We start from the raw sequence: 21892 nt of genomic DNA on the forward strand, positions 1-21892 counted from the left end.
GGCAGTGTTAGTTTCTGAAAAGTTAACGATGTGCAAAGGAGGTTCTTGTTTATGAGTAGTTTTAGCTAATGGTTGTCCTTAAAATTTTAATGATGAGTGTACGTGTTCATACATTGTCTGATAGAAAATTGTTATTTGTTCTTATAATGGATTGTGTACTATAACATTGTATTTAGATTTGAGATTATACCCCCTATGAAGTAAGGGGGTTACAAAAATTGCACTCTATCTGGGTAGGATAGGGTGCGAGTTGAATATGTAAATGGGTGTTAGCAGCAATGCCCTCACTAGACGTTCATTGGGCATTTTGCTCCCCCAGACAAGGACTACTGTACTAAACGTGCAGTAGTTTTAAATAGGTGTAACGTACGCGTGCTTTTTTGAGAGTATATATCAATTATGTCATAAAATATTTCTCTGGAATAATAATTAACTTCCCCACAGATAAAGAAAATTTAGAACACAATTTCCTGTGAAAATTCTACTCCATAAACTGCATTTTAGCACAGTTATTGCCGTTTATTGGACGTAAAGAAGAGTTTTCTACGGAGGAGCCATCTGGTGAGCGAAGACGGAACTACGTGCGCCTCTGGAGGCTGGCGGTCGGTTTCTAATCACGCAAATTTCTCTTTACAGCTGTACTGACCTGGGAGTCATCCCAGTCGTCAGCACATCTCTTTGACCTTGCGAAAGAAAGTTTGACGTCAAAGATTAATAAAATTTTATCACAGATGGACTTAGAAAATGAAGATGTAATTCTATAAGTGCTGTATGGGCCAGGAAAAATTGCGATCCTTCAACTAAGTGTCAATGCAGTCAAGAAAAAGCAAATAATTATGTCCGAAATGCACTCGGTATTGTTTACATATATTATTATGATTTTAATGACTATATTGTAGGTTAGTTCGAGGATGATTTCCAGGGTAAGCAAGGTAGTTTACGACGTAACTGATAAGAAAAGTAGGATCACTGCTGAATTTATCTTCTTCGGATCGGTAAATCTGAGGATTTAATAATATATGTAAACAATACCGAGTGCATTTCGGACATAATTATTTGCTTTTTCTTGACTGCATTGACACTTAGTTGAAGGATCGCAATTTTTCCTGGCCCATACAGCACTTATAGAATTACATCTTCATTTTCTAAGTCCATCTGTGATAAAATTTTATTAATCTTTGACGTCAAACTTTCTTTCGCAAGGTCAAAGAGATGTGCTGACGACTGGGATGACTCCCAAGTCAGTACAGCTGTAAAGAGAAATTTTCTTTCTCATCAAAATAGGGGCGACACTTTATAATCTTGATCTAACACGATGTTTACTGAGGACATCCAGTGCAGTTGTTCGTGACAGGTTTATTTCTATTATTGTACAGGAAACTTGATCGTCTTTCTTTACAAGTGGGTTTTCTTTTTTACTTTCTTTAAAAAAAAAACATTCTTGCAGAAATATTCATTTTGAGTAATCTACGTAGACTCAGTACGTGGAGTTCTACATTTTTTTCATTTGTGAAGTTTCGCACATGCTTACTGACAGAGTGTTATGCAATTCAATCACACAGCTCAATTTAACCCCTTACAGCCAAGAATATTGGTAATAATTGAACGTCAGACATTTGCAAGGAAATAGTTTAGTAGTCTTACGGTCGAGACACTGTATGTTGCACGCAGAACATGTTAATTGGAGGTTGGAGTCCCCAGTAACAGGTTCGGATGCTTGGTGTTCTTTGATGCTTCCGCACCCAATATGTTTGTTCTTTAAAAAGTAACCAGCGCGGTTTATTTATTATTCAGTTTGTTATTGCGCTGTGTAATAATACGGGAATGGGACCCAATCCAATACGAATGCAGGCTGAAAAAGAATTGTAAATTAATAGAATCTCTCTCTCCTTCATAGGGACTAAGCACAAATGTGTTAGTTAGAAAGATAATTGCCTAGTATTTTCTCATTAGCATTTGTCTACGCGAGATCAGCTGTAACGACAGGACAAAGAAATCGTTGTGCTCCAAAATCGATGAGTACTGTAGAAGATCGGCATAAAAGAAGCAACTCAGTACCTTTTGCAACTTGTTCAGTGTTCACAAACAGATACCTAATTGTTCCATAAATTGTTTCTAAGTGCACAAAGGAAAAAATTATCCTCCATAGAATTTCTACAAATAAATAAAAAAGTGTCACCACGGAATTAACAATTAATGATTACATTCTCTATGCTTAGTTCACAGCTCAGCGCAGTTGATGTCGTACAATGCAAACACGACTAGCCCACAGTCCAGAATCATTGTGCTATTACTATTATTATTATTATAGCTACCTCCTAGTGAGGCACCATGTTACAGCACCCCTTTCGATGTAAATGTTTGCATTTAGGTAGTTATGTCGCCATTTACGCGTGGTTGGTATTGTTCATCTATGTGCTACTTTAATACCATCAAATAATAGCAAAGACATTAACTCTAAACATTTCTACGTTACGCAGACTTTCTGAATAACTCTTAATAGATTCCTGCGTTTAGCACGTAAACAGAAGCTTTACGTCCACGATACGCCTGCTCGTTTAGGCAGCCAGCACGACACATCTGCTTATTGAGTAGTATCCAGAGCGCGTGAAGGCGAACGTTCAACAATGCGAAAGCGTCAGTTTCTTTCTCTATCGTTCTTTCGTTCTAAGAGCGTTTCTTCACAATTTTTTACTTCTGGCCTAATTATATTTTCAGCTATTCTCCAGATGATATTGTGGTTTTAAGCTCACATATTTCCCCTGACGGTGGACACCAGCAGCGCGCTTTATTCCATCACTATTAATAATGTGTACAATTGCAGACAGTGCGAAGGCGCCTGCTCTGTAGATAGTACGAAACCACAGCACATAATAAATGGCACACTGTTGACTAAGACTTCCTAACGACTCGCCGTCATAATGCGTCAAATTGTTTCAGGACACTACACTCTGCTGCAAAGTGAAAGATTGATTCTGAAAATGGCGCAAGGGCAAAATTTGGCCTTTTTGCGAACAGTTAAACGGTTTATTTCGGAAAGATTTTGAAAGGTGGCTACACTGAGTCACAGCGCCAGAGATTGCGCCAAAGAGTTTTATTCAGCCGCCTCCACTGGCTGTGCTTGTTGAGAAGTCGTCGTGGAGAGTGCTTGTTCAGAAGTTGTGGTGGTTAGTGCCTTGCTGAGAGGATGATGATAGCTGTACTATTTGAGGCCATGTTGTGTGCAGTTGTTTTGATGGGCTAGACACCAGATGTTGTTGGATGGGGGATGTTGTAATGATCAGAGTGTACTTTTCGTCAATATATATGAAGGTAAAGAAAATTTTTTTATTTCAAATGTCTTAAACAATAATGCCACTTGGTCACAGGTTCAGTCAACAAAGCATCTGGCTTGTGTTCATGTATTAGAGTGTAATTCTGGTTTCTATGTGCAATTACAGTATTTCTGTTTTTTTTTGTTTTTTTTTAATTTCTTCATTGTAAATGGCGTTTTAAGTATCTTGTCGTATTGAGGAAGAACCGTGCCAGATGTGTACGTTGAATCACACTTCCACACACAGAACAGCTACACTTGTGCCTTGTTGTTTCGTAGCTTTCATAGTTGCTGGGGACTTAATTAATTAATTGTGTTAATGGAAATTTCGTTTCATTCTTTGTTGTTGTTCTATGCAGTCAGATTGCGTACTAATACTAGTCAGGGCCAACCGGTTACGAGACTGCGTAACCGGACAGACAGCGATTAAAATTAAAATTATTAGCATTCTATATAATTAAGCCCCCATGCAATTTAAACTTTTTTTTCTATCTGATGATAAGAACTCTGCTGAATTCCTAGCTTAGTGTCAACGCAGTTTTCCATCTGCGACTTTAGTATAAGAACGAAATGAACAAGATGACTGCGACCACGACGATTTCAGTTGTCATGCCTTCACTATTCTCTTCGAGACTGCTGGCTTGCTCGCCTCTCGTATTTGCCTGTACAGAAGCGAATATCATATGATCAAGTCAATAAAAAAAATTATGCCGCATTAATACGACTGTCTTGAGTAGCAACCCACAAGCTCTTTTACACGTCACTGGGATATAAATTCCTTTGCAACGCCGTTAAGAGCATGAAATTTCAAAGTGGTTTTCAAGATTTTGGCTTTAACACCTTTAGCTATGTTTACATTATGAAACTGCATATTCTCCATGTGAAATTTCAGTTCACGAGCTATTTAAAAAACTTTATTTGGAGCTTGATTGCATATGCGTGTATTTTCTTTGGTCCTGATTAATGATTAATTTATGACTTTAATCATACATAAGGACTCTAAGGTGAGAAAGTTTTCGTAACTCAATTACTGATTGCCACATAAAAAACAGATTTTAGATTCGTGTATTTGGATTAATGTAGTAAGTTTCGTGTATGAAATTTCTTTACGTGATGGGAATTGCAGGTTATTGCTTCGGTGATCAGTATCTCTCAGGCTATGAAATCGCCACCCTGATTTTTGGCGAATTACGTCGAAAAATGAATTTGCTCATTCTCAAAATATTTGCAGTGTGGCCATACGAAGCAATATCTCATTCACTACGAAGTGTGTAGTACAAGCCGATTCGGAGGCAATATCTGCCATTTCATCCCCTCTGATTCTCACACAGCCTCTAGCCTCTAACCAAAGATAAGTAATAACCTGTTTCTGCACCAGGAGCGACGCCTTGGCTTGTCTCCATCGATCTGCGTTCTGGATGGCTCTCTTGAGAACTCAGGGAGCGCGAGCGTAGAGTAAATAGCACACAGAAAATAGTAGAGAGTAAATTTTGCGCTTGATCACATCGCACCTGCTGTGGTGGCTCAGTATCACGTGAAACTGTATACAGAATACAGTGTATTCGGTGATCAGGTGAAGGACATATGAAGACGAATGGCTTCTTACCAATAAATATGGGCAATAAAATGATTCCCGACATAAGGCATATCATCTAAGAACACAGGGCGTTATGGAATATGAACAGAACTTCAAACTCTCCTTCTGTTCCCATAATCATGGATAACAACTCAAACACAACGTTACACTCGCCGCAGTGAATTAAACGATTGGGATACGAACTCGACATCCAGTTTCGATAAAAGAACAACAACCCATCGTCATTAATTCAGTTAGTCTCCCAAAACACCCATGAAAAAGGGTAACAACGTTAGTGTCATAACGAAGATCTTGCTCCCATATCCTTACCAAAGACTTAAAGTCGTAGATTTCGTTAATATCAAATTACGATTCGTATGAAACGTATGTTCCGTTGCTAAACAAATCGTTTCATTTTGCCTGAATGCTGTTGTTATACGTTGTAAGTATGTGGTAGTTACAGTGCTGTAAGGCAGAGTTCCTTCTATAACTTAACGCGCTGCGCGTTGGCTTGCGATAGAGGGAGATAACTCAACCCTGAGTAAAATCCGCGTCTGGTTTGGTACACTGGCATGCCTGCGTGTGGGTTTTAGGCTGTTTTGCACGCTCTTTTAGTTAAATGCTGGGCTGGTCCCCAAACACCTACTCAGAAAAAACGATACTGAAGTACAGAAAGGTCCGATTACGTGGGTGCATGCCGACTGTCAATGCATAGTTTACGGATTTAAAAAAAAAATCTAAGTAATATGTTAGTATTATAACAAATATTTTCGTTTGTAGTAAAAGTGTGGTTACGAGGACGCTGCTGACGAATACATCTATGAGTGGCTAAACAGCGATGCCTATAAACCAAGATTTGAGCAGCGAAATGATGCGGATATAGCGAACGAAGTGCGTTAGGCAGAGGAACAGAGCGAAGGCTTAGTTATGGAGGAACCAGTTATCACGCACACCGAGGCACTCATGCTTTGGTCTGTTACTAGAGTATACAAGCGAAAATTCGCTTAATTGTATCGATGTTTTAGCTCCCAGAAAATGATCACCGTCACCAGGAAAAAGAAGTGAGTGACACAGAGAAACAGAAAAACCTGATGATCATTTCCTGAAAATAAAAGAAAACACGTGATAATTTTGAAAACAAGTTGGCAGTTTCCAGATACTATAGTCCGTAAGTAATGCAGCGAGTTTCTAATTGACATGGTACGGTTTCTGTAAAAAGATGAGTGTTTAGGATTATCCGTGTTTTTCGGTTGTTTGTACAGTCTTCGGTCCACATTAACCCGGACAATTAGAGGGCTCTGTAGTTAAAATACGATAATACCTGCAAGAAAGTCCGGCCCCGTGGCTGAATGGTCAGCGCGGCTGACTCCTTTGCTGAGAACCCGAGTTCGATTCCCGGTACAGCCAGGGAGTTTTCCTTGGAGGGAGGACTGGTACAGGGTGCACTGAGATTCGTGAGACTGACTGAGCTGCATGGGGAGCTAATCGACCCATTAGCGGCGGTTCAAAGGCCAAGAAACCCGACAACGACCGGGAGATCGATGTCATGATTCTGCATGACGCACCCGATAACGCCATTGGTAGACGATGACACGCCGACGGTCGGACCCAAGTGTTCCGTCTACTGCCAGAACGCGGAGACCCTACACACACCGCCCGATCACAATTAATGTGACCACCCTGTGTTCGACGTCAACGTGCAATAACCTACTCACAGATAGCAGGTGGAGAATAGTGTGTCGGGGAGACGCAGAAAACAATAGAGTCGTTGTCACAATGTGGAAACGGAGCGATTTATTTGACGTCCAAAAGCGCACGATCACTGGCTTTGTTTGTTAATTGTTAGCGTGCCACCGTGGATAGAGTATACCGTGCATGGCAAAACAGCGTTACCCAAAACCGGCGGCGAGACAACTATTGTGCTCTACGGGCCATAGATGATAGGGGTGAACGACGGCTGCGGAGATGTGTGCAGTCGAATAGACGTGCAACTGTTAAGCTACGAACCACCCAGATGAACCAATGGGCTACCAACAGTGTCTTCTCAACGATCGTTAGCGAAAGTTGCCGTGTATGGGCCTCGGTAGCAAGCGCCTGGTTAATTCACCCACGCTGCCGTGCGGGCTTAGCCGAGTGGTCTCGGGCGCTGCAATAATGATCTGTGCGGCTGGTCCCGGCGGAGGTTCGAGTCCTCCCTCGGGCATGGGTGTGTGTGTTTGTCCTTAGGATAATTTAGGTTAAATAGTGTGTAAGCTTAGGGACTGATGACCTTAGCAGTTAAGTCCTATAAGATTTCACACACATTCACCCACGCTAACTGCTGCTCGTCGGCGACGAAGGCTAGAATTTTCATACTAGTACTGCAACCAGAAATCCAATGAATGGTGACAGATGGCCTTTTCAGACGAATAGCGTTTTATGCTCCGTCTTGACAGATGGCCGTTGGCGTGTACGGCGTGTAACGTCTGAAAGCGAACACCCTACAACAGTTATCAGTATGGGAGATGTTCCCGTGGCGTTCCCTGGGTGATCTCGTCATCCTGGAAGGCAAAAAAAAAAAAAAAAAGAAAAAAAAAAAGGTTAAATGGCTCTGACCACTACGGGACTTAACGTCTGAGGTCATCAGTCCCCTAGAACTTAGAACTACTTAAACCTAGCTAACCTAAGGACATCACATACATCCATGCCCGAGGCAGGATTCGAACCTGCGACCGTAGCGGTCGCGCGGTTCCAGACTGTAGCACCTAGAACCGCTCGTCCATGGAAGGCAAAACGGATCAACACGAGTATGCATCAATCCCTAGGGACCACGTCCACTCTTAAGTGCAGTTTGTTTTTCTTCGTCTGAAGGCATCTACCAGTAGAAAAATGCAACGTGTCACACAGCTCGCAGTGTACGTGCGTGGTTCGGAGTAGTTTGATGACTAAGGGATTTATTGCTAGCGCACTCGAGTAGATGTAATTTCGATGGATTGCTCACGCGCTGCCTGCAATATGTAAGCTACAATAGAATCGCAGACCAGAGAGCAGTGTTGGCAGTAGTAATAGTAATAGTAGTAGCAGCAGCAGCAGCAGCAGCAGCAGCAGCTGGCAGTCGGACGGTTGGACCGGTCGTGCGTGAGCGATGTAGTGTAAGGTAAAAGCAGCCGCGCGCATATATAATTTATAACAACTGGTTTTGTACTTTTGTTATATCAAATCCCATGTAAATGTTTTTAAAAAATCTTTTAATAATAATCTTTCTCATAAAGATAACTTTTGATAATCATTCATCTGAATTTAAGGATTTTACTAATTTCTCCTTTCTATGGTCATCTCTATTAACGTAAAGAAAAATCAGTTGTTTCTTTTTACACATAACAAATCTAGTGACCAGAATTGCACTGGGCTGTGCCAGAAAAATTTCTTATAGGAGCAGATATATACGCGTTATCCGGCGACACAATTGAGGTACGACTTTTCAGTTTATTCAGAATGACTTTTCAGGGCAATGACGCAGCATTGCTGACGTCCAGATTTACCAGTTTAGATTCACAGTCAGTTAATTATTGAAAGATTATATGAAGGCCACAATTTTCATTGGGAGGTTAGTCACATTTTTATTGCGAGGTTACGGTAGTAAACTGTAGGGAGGTTACAAGTTTACCGTAATCCCGTGGCCACCAAAGTACCCGAATTAAAACCCTATCGAGAATCTATGCGACCATTTCGTTTGCGCCAAGGATTCTCAACCGTGAACCTAGCGCAGATGGCCACTGCACTGATCGGCGTGGCTCCACATCCTTGCCGGCGCCTTCCAGAACCTCTCTCAGTCTTTTCCCTCAAATCTCGCAGCGGTGTGCGCTGCAGAACGTGATTATTTCAGCTTTTGACCGGCGGTCACATTAACTTGATTAGACAGTATATAGCTATGTTTACACGATACACGACTTAAGTCGCTTAGGTTAACTGACGACTGGCCAACAGGGCATCGGGTGATCTGGCCACAAACCTAAATAAAATTAAAGTTTGCGATATTATGTACGCTGTGGACCCCATAAGAAAAGATGCAGTATGGCCAATCAGCGTAAGACGCAAACGCCAAGTCAAAGCGTTTCTACAGAATTTCCTGCAGATGTACTGAGCCGAAACGTTGCCTTCACGCGTAACGCGCGGCGGGCGCGTGCAAAAATTACGACTTGGCGAGTCCACCGCCGCGGAAGTGAGTGAGTCAGATTATTAGTGGATTAGGCGCGCTGGGCAACGGCCAGTGCCATAATGTCAGAAATAGCCGCGAAGGTACCTTCAAGGCGAGAGGGAGCGGGCGTTACACAGCTCTGGCGCTGCTGCTGGAGACACAGCCCTCTTCGCTCTGCGGTGTGAATGCTTGTTTGTAAGCGGTCCACTGTAGGTTAGTGTGGCCGCAAAGTGCCAGTAAAGAGTTTTGGCCTGTCGGCAGCATTGAGAAACTAATTAACTAATTTTTCTGCTGTTTATACAGGCTTGAAATAAGAGACGAACACAATGAATCGAGAAAACTTGGCGAGAGGCAGCGTACTTCCTAAACTTGAAGTTGTGTTGGCACCACCTGATGCCACTGACTGAAGAGTCATGGTGGTGGGAAAGCTGATTTTATAGCCGATGACGTAGCGATACGTTTTCGTTTCAACTGCGGAAGAAATAACCATTTGACGTAACACTTTTCGGAGAAATGAACTCCCTTTGCAGGGGAAAATGCACACGAACGCGTAACAAATATCAACTTTTGTAACTCCCATTGTCCTCAGTTCCGTATAATATTACGGTATGTTGATAATTATTACTTTGGGAGCGTCTAATCACAAATCAATAAAAAACAGTTTTTCTGCCATACCCGTTTCATCTTTATTCTTGGCAAGGCATCTTCAGTAGCCTGGAATAATGTACATATTTTTGTTTGTACTATTTAGTTTACGTTTAGGACATTGCATATATAGGCTATAAACGGTTACGGCACTTTTTACTTTTCTATGCTGTAGTAATAATGCGAAGTTCTACTTACAGATTTCGTGGACGTTGATGTACAAGTTGTGCTCTTGTTCCTTTGTTAACAGCTGTTCATCGTCTGATAAATGCAGTTTAAAATTTCGTTTTCGTGTGTGTGTGTGTGTGTGTGTGTGTGTGTGTGTGTGTGTGTGTGTGTGTGTGTGTGTTAATACGGTTGCATGTACAAATGGAATGTTTTTTATCTTATTATTTGTTTTATTAAGTATAAAGTCTGTTGATGTTTGGTTAGTCGTTTATCACATGTTTGTTCTCAGCAATCCTTGATGGATGTAGTAGTTTTCCTGCAATTGCATAAGGCGTTTGTTTTGGTTATTTATTTTGATTATTTTCATATCTTGTTCCATGTTTGTAGGACGATGGTTGAGGTGTTTTAATACCTGGCAATAGCATTCGGTAGTTGACACCACCATCCAAAACATAACATCAAAACAAATTTTCAGTTCGCAGTGCTGTGAAGTGTGAAAACGGATTTTCAAATGGTAATTACCTTTTAACAAAAGAACAAGAACACAACACGTAGATAAACATACACAAAATCTGTAAGTAGAGCTACATCATAGAAAAGCAACAAGCGCCAGAACCGTTTCTAATCTATATGTACAACGTCCTAAATCCTAACTAAATATTATAAACAAAAATATGGAGATATTCCAGGCTGCTGAAGAGACTTTGTAAAGAATAGAGGCGAGACGCTTATGGCACAAAAACTGTGCACAGCTATTCGGTTGTGATTAGACAGTTCCAAAGTAATAATTATCCACATACTATGAACGTAATAAAGAACTGAAATGTTCATTTCATAATTTGGCCTCATCTTGGCGTAATTGTGAGACCCTACTGCAGGAAATAATGGAAAATGAAAGTATCAGTCTCCGAGCTAACAGAGGCCCCCGGCTATGCTACAGATTGGCCTTTCATTGGAGCCAAGATTTAATGGTGCTCCAGCACCTAGCATGTATGAGGCAAAACGCAGTCTCCTTGCAAACAGCCAACACGTAAATGCGATTTCTGAATGAGAAAATCGCTACGTCATCTTCCCTTATATACAATATGTGCCGGCCGGAGTGGCCGTGCGGTTCTAGGCGCTACAGTCTGGAACCGAGGGACCGCTACGGTCGCAGGTTCGAATCCTGCCTCGGGCATGGATGTGTGTGATGTCCTTAGGTTAGTTAGGTATAATTAGTTCTAACTTTTAGGCGACTGATGACGTCAGAAGTTACGTCGCAGAGTGCTCAGAGGCATTTGAACCAAGCCATACAATATGTACAAGGCGTTACTTTCACCTGTTCTAGTCCTGTTGCGCTGAAGTATTGATCAAGCATGAGTACAGTTGTTGCTAAACTTTGCAATTTTAATGGCCAGCATTGCATTAAACCTGTGATGATCGCGCCTTTCTAGTCTCCGATTGCTTCTCGAACAGAATAGCGCCGGTTACATAGGCATCCCGTACTACTGTCCGGCAATGTGGGATGCCTGAGTGGATACTGGAAGGTGCTCATTTCGCTTAAGAATTCACTCTAACTGATTTACCACAATTAGTCGTGAATATTACTATTTATCCATAAATTGAAATAATATTTTAAGTCACTGGATGCGGAAACGTACTGTTATCTCACCAATATCCTCCTGCGACTAGATCTTGTTGCTCATTGCTAAGCCCTATATCTATATCTACATACATACTCCGCAAGCCACCGTACGGTGCTTGGCGGAGGGTACAACGTAGAGATTATTATTGAAACTCTAGGGAGAGATCTGTTTCGACATTTATGTCTTGTAAACCGTTTTTCAAATCAATACATACTCTTTTTATATGCAGTCGGAACCCTGGACATATTTAAAGTGCTTGAGTTTCTCAAAGAAATTTCCATTACGTATGAAGGACTCGCGGACGGAAGTGCGTAACTACTAAAATACAAGATTAATACGCTTCTAACGTCATGCGTTAGAGGTGGTACTCAAATCAAACGCTGTCAGGACTGACTGACGACGAAAAGATAAACACTCTTTGCAAGACATAAAGTTGCAGTGAAACAAACAAAACTGTTTTCAAATGCCTCTGGAAGGTAAACACCAGCTTAAATTATTGTCGCGTATGTGTAAATGCTGCAAGTAATGGACAAGCTTATCGCAGTGCAACTTGGGATAACTAGCAATTTTAATTTCCGAAGAAAGATTTCCTTTGGCGCGCCTGCATCTTCCAACACTGATTAAATTAGTCGGGAGTTTTAATAAGAAAACAGAATAAAAGTTCAAACAGAAATGCTCAGTGGTTAAGTTATCCGAGCTGCATTCTGAAGAAGCAGGATTGAAACCTTCATCCGACCATAAAGGTTCAGTTTTTTCTGGTTTGCCTAAATCATTTAACGTGAACGATGGGACGTATCCTTCGAAAAGGCCGTTGTATCTACTACACATATGGCTACGAATTATGTGACAGATAATTTGCAAATCTGGCGGTGTGAAGTGATTGGAATGCGCAATTTGTTTGAATGTCTTGGGATGTCGTGCAAATTTGAGTGAGCATGGGGTAATTGTGTTGGTGTTATTTCCGAGGAGACCGCAGACACTTCGCCGTTTACAAGCATCCACAAAAAATCGATTGATGTTGCCGGAGAGCGAAGTAATCTTTACATATTCCAAGCAGGGCGTGATCAGAGGCTACATCGACCTACATACCTCTCTCTCTCTCTCTCTCTCTCTCTCTCTCTCTCTCTCTCTCTCTCTCTCTCGACAGACATGCTGCCCCCATATACATTCTTCTTTCTCCGATGGATCTTTACCTGTGTTTGTCTTTCGGCAGCCAAGAAAAGAATAACAGCACGTTGGTCCTGTCTGAACGCACTTCGTAATAAGGACGCCGTAGTTCACCTTTCCGCATTTATCGCACGCACGACGTCAAGACACGAATGCCACACTAGTCCCTCCCCTACATCTCGGTGCTTATATATCCGCATCGGAGTAGCGCTACGTTGCACATACGCAGCAAACTTTTTGATCACCCCTTCATAGTTAATAGTTCACTCCAGAAAGTCGTCAGAAGCTCGATTTTTCACTCAAGTCTCACGCAGCAAGAAAACCAAAAACATTTCATGGAATAATGTAGTCGGGAAACATTGCGTTCCCATATGACAGAAACCCGCCAGCCACGGCAGGTACAACAACTCGATTTGTTGGACCGAATCCTGTCCATATTATCACGAAGGCGATGGTAAAACGTACATTACGCATCTGAATTAGGAGGCAGTACGTGAATCATTGGAATGAAACCCAAAAAATATAAAAGTGGAAAGCTAACGATTTCGAAATCATGGTTAAACAGAAGCCTTGTGATCCTGAGCTTGAACAGGAAAAGAAGATTATTATGGTTTAAAGTCCCGTCGATATCGAGGTCATTAGAGACCGAGCACAAGTTCAGAAAGTTTCAAGGAGGGGGAAGGAAATCGGCCGTGCGTTTTCAAACGAACGATTTCAGCATTTGCCTGGAGCGATTTAGGGAAATCTAGGAAAACCTAAATCAGGATGGCCGGACGCGGATTTGAACCGGCGTCCTTCCAAATCCGAGTCCAGTGCCAGTGCGGTGACCACTGCGCCGCATCGCTCGACGTGCTCGAACAGGAGGCAGATTGAACCCATGGTACGTTCATTTACTGGCCACGGGAAATTCAAGAAACATCATTAGATGATGGGACTGGAGAAAGAATCCTCTACATCTACATCTACATGACTACTCTGCAATTCACATTTAAGTGCTTGGCAGAGGGTTCGTCGAACCACAATCATACTATCTCTCTACCATTCCACTCCCGAACAGCGCGCGGGAAAAACGAACACCTAAACCTTTCTGTTCAAGCTCTGATTTCTCTTATTTTATTTTGATGATCATTCCTATCTATGTAGGTTGGGCTCAACAAAATATTTTCGCATTCGGAAGAGAAAGTTGGTGACTGAAATTTCGTAAATACATCTCGCCGCGACGAAAAAGTCTTTGCTGTAATGACTTCCATCCCAATTCGCGTATCATATCTGCCACACTCTCTCCCTTACTACGTGATAATACAAAACGAGCTGCCCTTTTTTGCACCCTTTCGATGTTCTCCGTCAATCCCACCTGGTAAGGATCCCACACCGCGCAGCAATATTCTAACAGAGGACGAACGGGTGTAGTGTAAGCTGTTTCTTTAGTGGACTTGTTGCATCTTCTAAGTGTCCTGCCAATGAAACGCAACCTTTGGCTCGCCTTCCCCACAATATTATCTATGTGGTCTTTCCAACTGAAGTTGTTCGTAATTTTAACACCCAGGCACTTAGTTGAATTGACAGCCTTGAGAATTGTACTATTTATCGAGTAATCGAATTCCAACTGATTTCTTTTGGAACTCATGTGGATCACCTCACACTTTTCGTTCTTCAGCGTCAATTGCCACCTGCCACACCATACAGCAATCTTTTCTAAATCGCTTTGCAACTGATACTGGTCTTCGGATGACCTTACTAGACGGTAAATTACAGCATCATCTGCGAACAACCTAAGAGACTACTAACTGCGACCTTCCTGACAGGAAATCACGAATCCAGTCGCACAACTGAGACGATACCCCATAGGCCCGCAGCTTGATTAGAAGTCGCTTGGGAGGAACAGTGTCAAAAGTTTTCCGGAAATCTAGAAATACGGAATCAACTTGAGATCCCCTGTCGATAGCGGCCATTACTTCGTGCGAATAAAGAGCTAGCTGCGTTGCACAAGAACGATGTTTTCTGAAACCATGCTGATTACGTATCAATAGATCGTTCCCTTCGAGGTGATTCATAATGTTTGAATACAGTATATGCTCCAAAACTCTACTGCAAACCGACGTCAATGATATAGGTCTGTAGTTAGATGGATTACTCCTACTACCCTTCTTAAACACTGGTGCGACCTGCGCAATTTTCCAATCTGTAGGTACCGATCTATCGGTGAGCGAGCGGTTGTATATGAGTGCTATGTAGGGAGCTATTGTATCAGCGTAATCTGAAAGGAACCTAATCGGTATACAATCTGGACCTGAAGACTTGCCCGTATCAAGCGATTTGAGTTGCTTCGCAACCCCTAAGGTATCTACTTCTAAGAAACTCATGCTAGCAGCTGTTCGTGTTTCAAATTCTGGAATATTCCATTCATCTTCCCTGGTGAAGGAATTTCGGAAAACTGCGTTCAATAACTCCGCTTTAGCGGCACAGTCGTCGGTAACAGTACCATCGGCACTGCGCAGCGAAGGTATTGACTGCGTCTTGCCACAGACCCTGTGGTACGGGCGAATAAACTGCACCATATTTTTATCTTCCAGCTGGAGGCCAAAAGATAAACAATGTTGGGTCATTAATTCCTGAAGAGTCTATGGCTAGAATACTGCACAATAAACGTAGTTCGGTGAGAGGAACAGGGGCTACAGCCAAAGTTATTTTGTCTTCCTGGTTAAATCAAATCAGATGGGATAAACCTGTCCCAGTTTCTCACTTACTGCGACATACTGCTGTTCTCCTTTTTTATGTATTGCTCGTAGCACAGACAACACTACTATTTTTAACGACTTGAGCTGACACCAGCCAACGCGTGTTTTTAAGCCGTGCCACTCGCCTCTTTTCACATACTTTCGGGATCCAGATCTCGTCCGGCCTTCCAGACGTGGATTCTCTGTCTTCTTGCTGCCTACTTAAGACGATGCTGGCTTGGGTAAGGATTTCATTCCCCCTCCATGTTGAATCAGAACCTGTGCCCAGTCCGTAATGACTTCATCATTAATGGGGCGCTGAACCCTTCTCTTTCACACATTACTTTATATATAGGGCAACCACAGTCGAAAAATTCCATACTTTGAATAAACAAGACCTCTGTGATTGTATAATATTTTTTTTGCTACACCGGTCGTCAGTAATGTATACCACACGTTTAATTCTTTTTCGACCTCTACCATATTTCTTTTTGCTGTCGTGTTTGTCCGCATCTAATTTATTTCCGGATATCTCAGAACATGCCTCGTGAATCAGCCTTCTTTCGGATAAGTTGTTTTTTCTCTGGAATCTGCACTATGTAGTCAGCCGATGTAACAAGAAGCGGACAACGCTACTTATCTTTCTCCCCGCGCGCTGTTCGAGAGTGGAACGATAAAGAAATAGCTTCAAGGTAATTCGATGACCGCTGTGCCAGGCACTTAATTCTGAGTTGCAGATTAATCGCGTAGATGTACACTCGGAACCACGATGCAACTCTAAATTTTTCCCATCTCCAGATATGACAGAAGTGCAATAAGTGATGAATGACATAACTGCAGATCATTAGTAGTCTGGTATTAACCACTGAATCACCGAACCACCCATACGAATACTAGTTTGCATGTTCAAGTAAAGGAATTTGGGGTATAATCGGGTATGGGGATGAAACCGGGAGTCCGCAGCTCGTGGTCGTGCGGTAGCGTTCTCGCTTCCCGCGCCCGGGTTCCCGGGTTCGATTCCCGGCGGGGTCAGGGATTTTCTCTGCCTCGTGATGACTGGGTGTTGTGTGATGTCCTTAGGTTAGTTAGGTTTAAGTAGTTCTAAGTCTAGGGGACTGATGACCTCAGATGTTAAGTTCCATAGTGCTTAGAGCCATTTGAACCTTATGGAAGAGATATATTTTCGTTTTCAAAAAATGGTTCAAATGGCTCTGAGCACTATGGGACTCAACTGCTGTGGTCATAAGTCCCCTAGAACTTAGAACTACTTAAACTTAACTAACCTAAGGACAGCACACAACACCCAGCCATCACGAGGCAGAGAAAATCCCTGACCCCGCCGGGAATCGAACCCGGGAACCCGGACGTGGGAAGCGAGAACGCTACCGCACGACCACGAGATGCGGGCATTTTCATTTTCGATGAGATTATTAAGCGCTATACGTGGTCAAGAAATTAAGACATGGGTGCCGGCCGAAGTGGCCGTGCGGTTAAAGGCGCTGCAGTCTGGAACCGCAAGACCGCTACGGTCGCAGATTCGAATCCTGCCTCGGGCATGGATGTTTGTGATGTCCTTAGGTTAGTTAGGTTTAACTAGTTCTAAGTTCTAGGGGACTAATGACCTCAGAAGTTGAGTCCCATAGTGCTCAGAGCCATTTGAGCCATTAAGACATGGGTCAACAGGCATCCGGGAATAGTGAGAACCCAGAACCAAATACTACCGTTTTTCGGACTTGCGTACAGTAGAACAGAAACAGTACAAAATGACCTAGCCGGCCGCGGTGGTCTCGCGGTTCTAGGCGCTCAGTCCGGAACCGCGGGACTGCTACGGTCGCAGGTTCGAATCCTGCCTCGGGCATGGATGTGTGTGATGTCCTTAGGTTAGTTATGTTTAAGTAGTTCTAAGTTCTAGGGGACTGATGACCACAGATGTTAAGTCCCATAGTGCTCAGAGCCATTTTTGAAAAGGACCTATCTGGATTTAAAAAGATGGATATTTTCCCGCTTAGAGGAGATGCATTTGATGAAGAGGAATTTGCACTGTCAGATACATCAGAAAGAATAGCGCCAGCTTCCCAGAACACAACAGAGTCAGTTACTGTTTCTTCTACGCATCCTGCTCCGTCCACTGAAGTGCAAACAGTCTTTGTTCACTGAATCACCAGAGTGATAAGCCACTTCCTCAATACGAGAGATCATCGTGAACCAAGTAAAGAGGAAAATTCGCCGTGATCACGGAGTCTCCCTACAAAAATTAACTCAGTGCAACAAAGGCATCTTCCCTGCAGATTAAAATAATTGTTGAAGAACTCCGAGTATAGACCATAAAAGAGAGTGAGAAGAATCTGAAGACTTATGGGGCAAACAGCTTTAATGAAGACAAGAATAAAACGCTTTGTCGTTTTTGCAAAGAGATCTAGCTGCAACAAGAAAATGAAATGACGGTAAAGTGTTCAAAGTGTGAGAGGTGGCCCCTAAAGAGGGTACAGGGTGAATTAAAGATGACTTGCTTGAGAGTCGATGTATCCCATGCCTCAGTCGGAAATTATAACATTGCCCGTTTGTTCTCCACAGAGTACCTGTTTTTACCCCAAGATATTTGGTATAACCGTATTGCACAGTGCTGAGTTATATTAAATGTTATTTAAACCGTGTAAAATAAGCTCTCACAGTTCATATATGTTAATGCCTTACTTATCTTTAACTAAAATAAATTTGAAATCCCAATAATGAAGACTGCCATTATCTTGCTTTATCCTTAACTACTCGGTTATATACCAACTTCTTCTACATCTGTTTGATGATTCAAGCACGAACATTCAGCTGTCGAGACCGTGACTCTTTAGAGGCGTACCTGTGTTTGTTACAACTGCTGTATTGTGCGTTGTATGCCGAATAAGTGTGACGATTTACGTAACACCAACACATCCTTAAAATGAATAATTTGATAATTTGAAAGTGATGGGATTGTTATAAACAGAGTGAGTGAGATTTTATGTGAACGTGTATTTTATGAGCGTATAATTTTAGATATCTTCCCTCCATTTTTTTTATTATTTTAGGAAGGATGCAATGGCGCTGTAGAATCCTTCCGTCTCCTCTCACCCCCCCCCCCCCCCCCGGCTCTCTCTCTCTCTCTCTCTCTCTCTCTCTCTCTCTCTCTATATATATATATATATATATATATATATATATATATATATGCACGCGTGCCGTTTGTATGGCCATCTTCCGCAGCAGTTGCTATAATCAATTATTACTGGTTTATCCGTCTTAATCTTACTGCAAATAATTAAAGAGAATTTACACCAGATGCTTTTATTTATGAAGCATTCTCCGTGGCCATTCTGGAAATGTGAATACATATGATCGTACATCTTGGTTTTTATGGATTAAAAGCAGTATATCTTTATAAAGTTGGTGTGCAATTTATTTATCGTGCTTCTGTGTCTTGTTTACATACTCTCCGAATCATTCTTATTTCCTTCGTTGTTAGGGGAGGCTGAGGTCGAAAGAAACTTCGTTGCGCTTTTACACTTCCAGTTTTGTGCCCTTTTTTTAAAGCACTTTTTCTTACGATTTCAAATAAGTAAAAAAAAAAAATGCCAGGTAAAAAGCTCAACAAAGTATCTTTCGATCTCAGCCTCCGCTAATGACGAAGGAAAAAGAAGTGGTTTGCAGAATATGTGAAAAAGAGACAGAAACACGGTAATTAAATTATATTCCAGCTTTATAAAGAAACACCATTTTTAATCTGTGACAAACAAATTGTACTTATGTATCCGCATTTCCGGAGTGACCAAAGAAGACATTTCGTAAATAAATGCGAAAAACGTCTGGTGTAAAACTCTCTTTCATTAACTGCCATAAACTTACGACGGAGAAACTAATAATAAGAGTTTTTAGGAATTTACACGTGGCCTCTCATGTGTCCTTTCAACCAGACACCACCCCTCCTCTCATCTTTGATATCCTACACTCCTTCAATGTCCCAAATTGTCAATACAATGTAGTTTGATTTTTGCTTTCGTTTAACACCTAATCATTCGACGTGGGTGAGAGGACTGTTCCCTCAGATTCCTATGCTGTGGAACCTCAAGATTTATGGACCTAATATCTCGTTGCAGAAATTCTGATGAATGTATGAGCGCATCCCCCCCCCTCCCATTATTCAAGCTCTCGATCAGCGCAATCGCGTCGTTCATGGGCGTTCAAGAGGACATTGGCAGGGAAATCTTTGCGTAAAGGAGTTCGTGCTGGTTGTGAGGCGGATATTCCCTACATGCAAAACGATCTCCCTATATCGGGAGAATGAATTAATCATCGGTACTATTGCGACTGCATACACGTATGTTTACTGTATCAGTACATAGGTTCATTATTTTAGACATGGTTCGTTCGACGTTAAGATGAAAATTTCAGAAAACCATTGTTGATTCGTGTTACACTCCGGATGGTTAGTATGTATTCTACCTCTCATGGAGCTCCTTTTCCACGAAGCACAGCTGTAAAATTAAATATTTTTGAATACAGTTGAGTAATGTTCATTAGGCCCGCCCGACTAGCCGCGCGGTCCTATTCTTGAACACCGGCTAAATGGAGCACTATGGGACTCAACATCTGAGGTCATCAGTCCCCTAGAACTTAGAACTACGTAAACCTAACTAACCTAAGGACACCACACACATCCATGCCCGAGGCAGGATTCGAACCTGCGACCGTAGCGGTCGCGCGGTTCCAGACCGTAGCGCCTAGAACCGCTCGGCCACACCGGCCGGCGAACACCGACTAATTTTTGTTTACTAAGGCTTGAGTCCACTTTGTTTGTGATTATTACGAAATTAAGTCCTCGTTTAGCGAAATTTTTCACGTTTCCAAGCGGGCGCCAGCACGGCGAACACACAGTTCCTCTTTGGCACGGTAAGTGCGAAAACTGCCTCAACAACTTCAAACAGTATCTTGTGCAATGCTCTTATCGTAAAGAAGCGAAGTTGGTGCCCACTGTATACGCTCTCCTCTTGCCGGCAATCTATTGCAGTACACGGTTGCGAGGCACTTAACGAGACACACTAATGCTTTAGCACGGCCTAATCTCGTTAAAGTACGACCGAACAGGCCACGAAAGGCACTCGCAAAGTAAGTGCCACTCCAGCGAGTTACTGTGTTATGTATGTAAGCAAGTTCGTGATTTTCTGCTTTTCTTGTTTTACACACCTAAGTTACAATATCTTAGAGGATGTGCCTGACACTAGCTCCATGGCCACGATTGCACTGGGATCATTTCATGATGCTCCTAACGCCGAAGAGGTAGAAACGTGTTCATTGTAATGCATGTGTATCGACGTAGCCATGCAGGGTATGAGACTCGCAATTTATTTATTTCCAGTATCCAGAGTAGTGGATATACTGACATGGAACCCTCACACGTTAGTCACGAGGGGGAGGAGGGCTTTAAAATTTGTTTTTCTAGTAACAGTTGTATTTCGAAGTTGTTATCTGAAGACTATCCGGCCTGTATTCAATTTTCACCTTCTCTGCTGCAGTATACGTGATCTGATGGTACCGAAGGCATGAACAGTCCGGACGCAATGGTCTTTAAGATCAAGCAAGCACTCACTGATATAAAGAGGATCATTGACATAACCCCAGGAGAAGAAACCGAGGAGACGTGTGGGACCGTGGACTGTTCATCGTTCCACCCCGTGTACTGTGGAGAAGTCCCATCCACACCACTCGGCACTTCCAGTTCCTAGTGTGGCGACTACTTTGCTGCTGAAGACAGACGCACGGTCGAAAGTATGCAACCTTTGGGAAGGCGTTTCCTGTCCGTATGACTAGCTGTGCTGATGCTCTGATTACCATCTTTGGGAACACAAAAATAGTTCAAATGGCTCTGAGCACTATGGGACTTAACATCTGTGGTCATCAGCCCCCTAGAACTTAGAACTACTTAAATCTAACTAACCTAAGGACATCACACACATCCATGCCCGAGGCAGGATTCGAACCTGCGACCGTAGCGGTCACGCGGTTCCAGACTGAAGCGCCTAGAACCGCATGGCCACACCGGCCAGCTCTGGGATCACAGATGGTCCGTTAATGAGGTTATACACCAGTTCGCATCAGACATTCACATTAGAATATCCTAAACGTATCCTCAGTCATCATTTAGATATTGTAAACTCAGCGTTTGGACGTCCTTTGTTAGTACACGACCCCGAAATGTGAGTTTTGACTTTATTAGAGCGCCGAATGAAAGATTTTCTGAAAAAAAATCTTTGTTCCTATCATGTGTTTCGACACGTTCTGTGTAAATTTATGTTGCCGTGTGTGGTCTGTTGGCTACAGATCGTGCGATTTCTGCATCCTTTATATATACAGGCTCAGCCTCAGTTTCCTGGGTCCAGAAACTTCCTGTTCCCTACTTTTACAACCTTTGTGTGTTGCTGGATCTGTCGTGTACTTGAGCAAACTCTCTTTGCACCAGAATGCGGACGAAATGAC

At 42.5% G+C, this 21892-nt stretch overlaps 1 non-coding gene across 1 annotated transcript; it reads right to left on the reverse strand.

Annotated features, from left to right (window-relative positions):
* Positions 1–207: 207 nt before the first annotated feature.
* On the reverse strand, positions 208–330 carry LOC126237759 (U4atac minor spliceosomal RNA). The gene has a single exon (XR_007545203.1). It is a non-coding gene; the product is annotated as a U4atac minor spliceosomal RNA (small nuclear RNA).
* Between the last annotated feature and the right edge of the window lie 21562 nt (positions 331–21892).

The sequence above is a fragment of the Schistocerca nitens genome, chromosome 2, assembly GCF_023898315.1.
Source record: "Schistocerca nitens isolate TAMUIC-IGC-003100 chromosome 2, iqSchNite1.1, whole genome shotgun sequence".
Taxonomy (NCBI): domain Eukaryota; kingdom Metazoa; phylum Arthropoda; class Insecta; order Orthoptera; family Acrididae; genus Schistocerca; species Schistocerca nitens.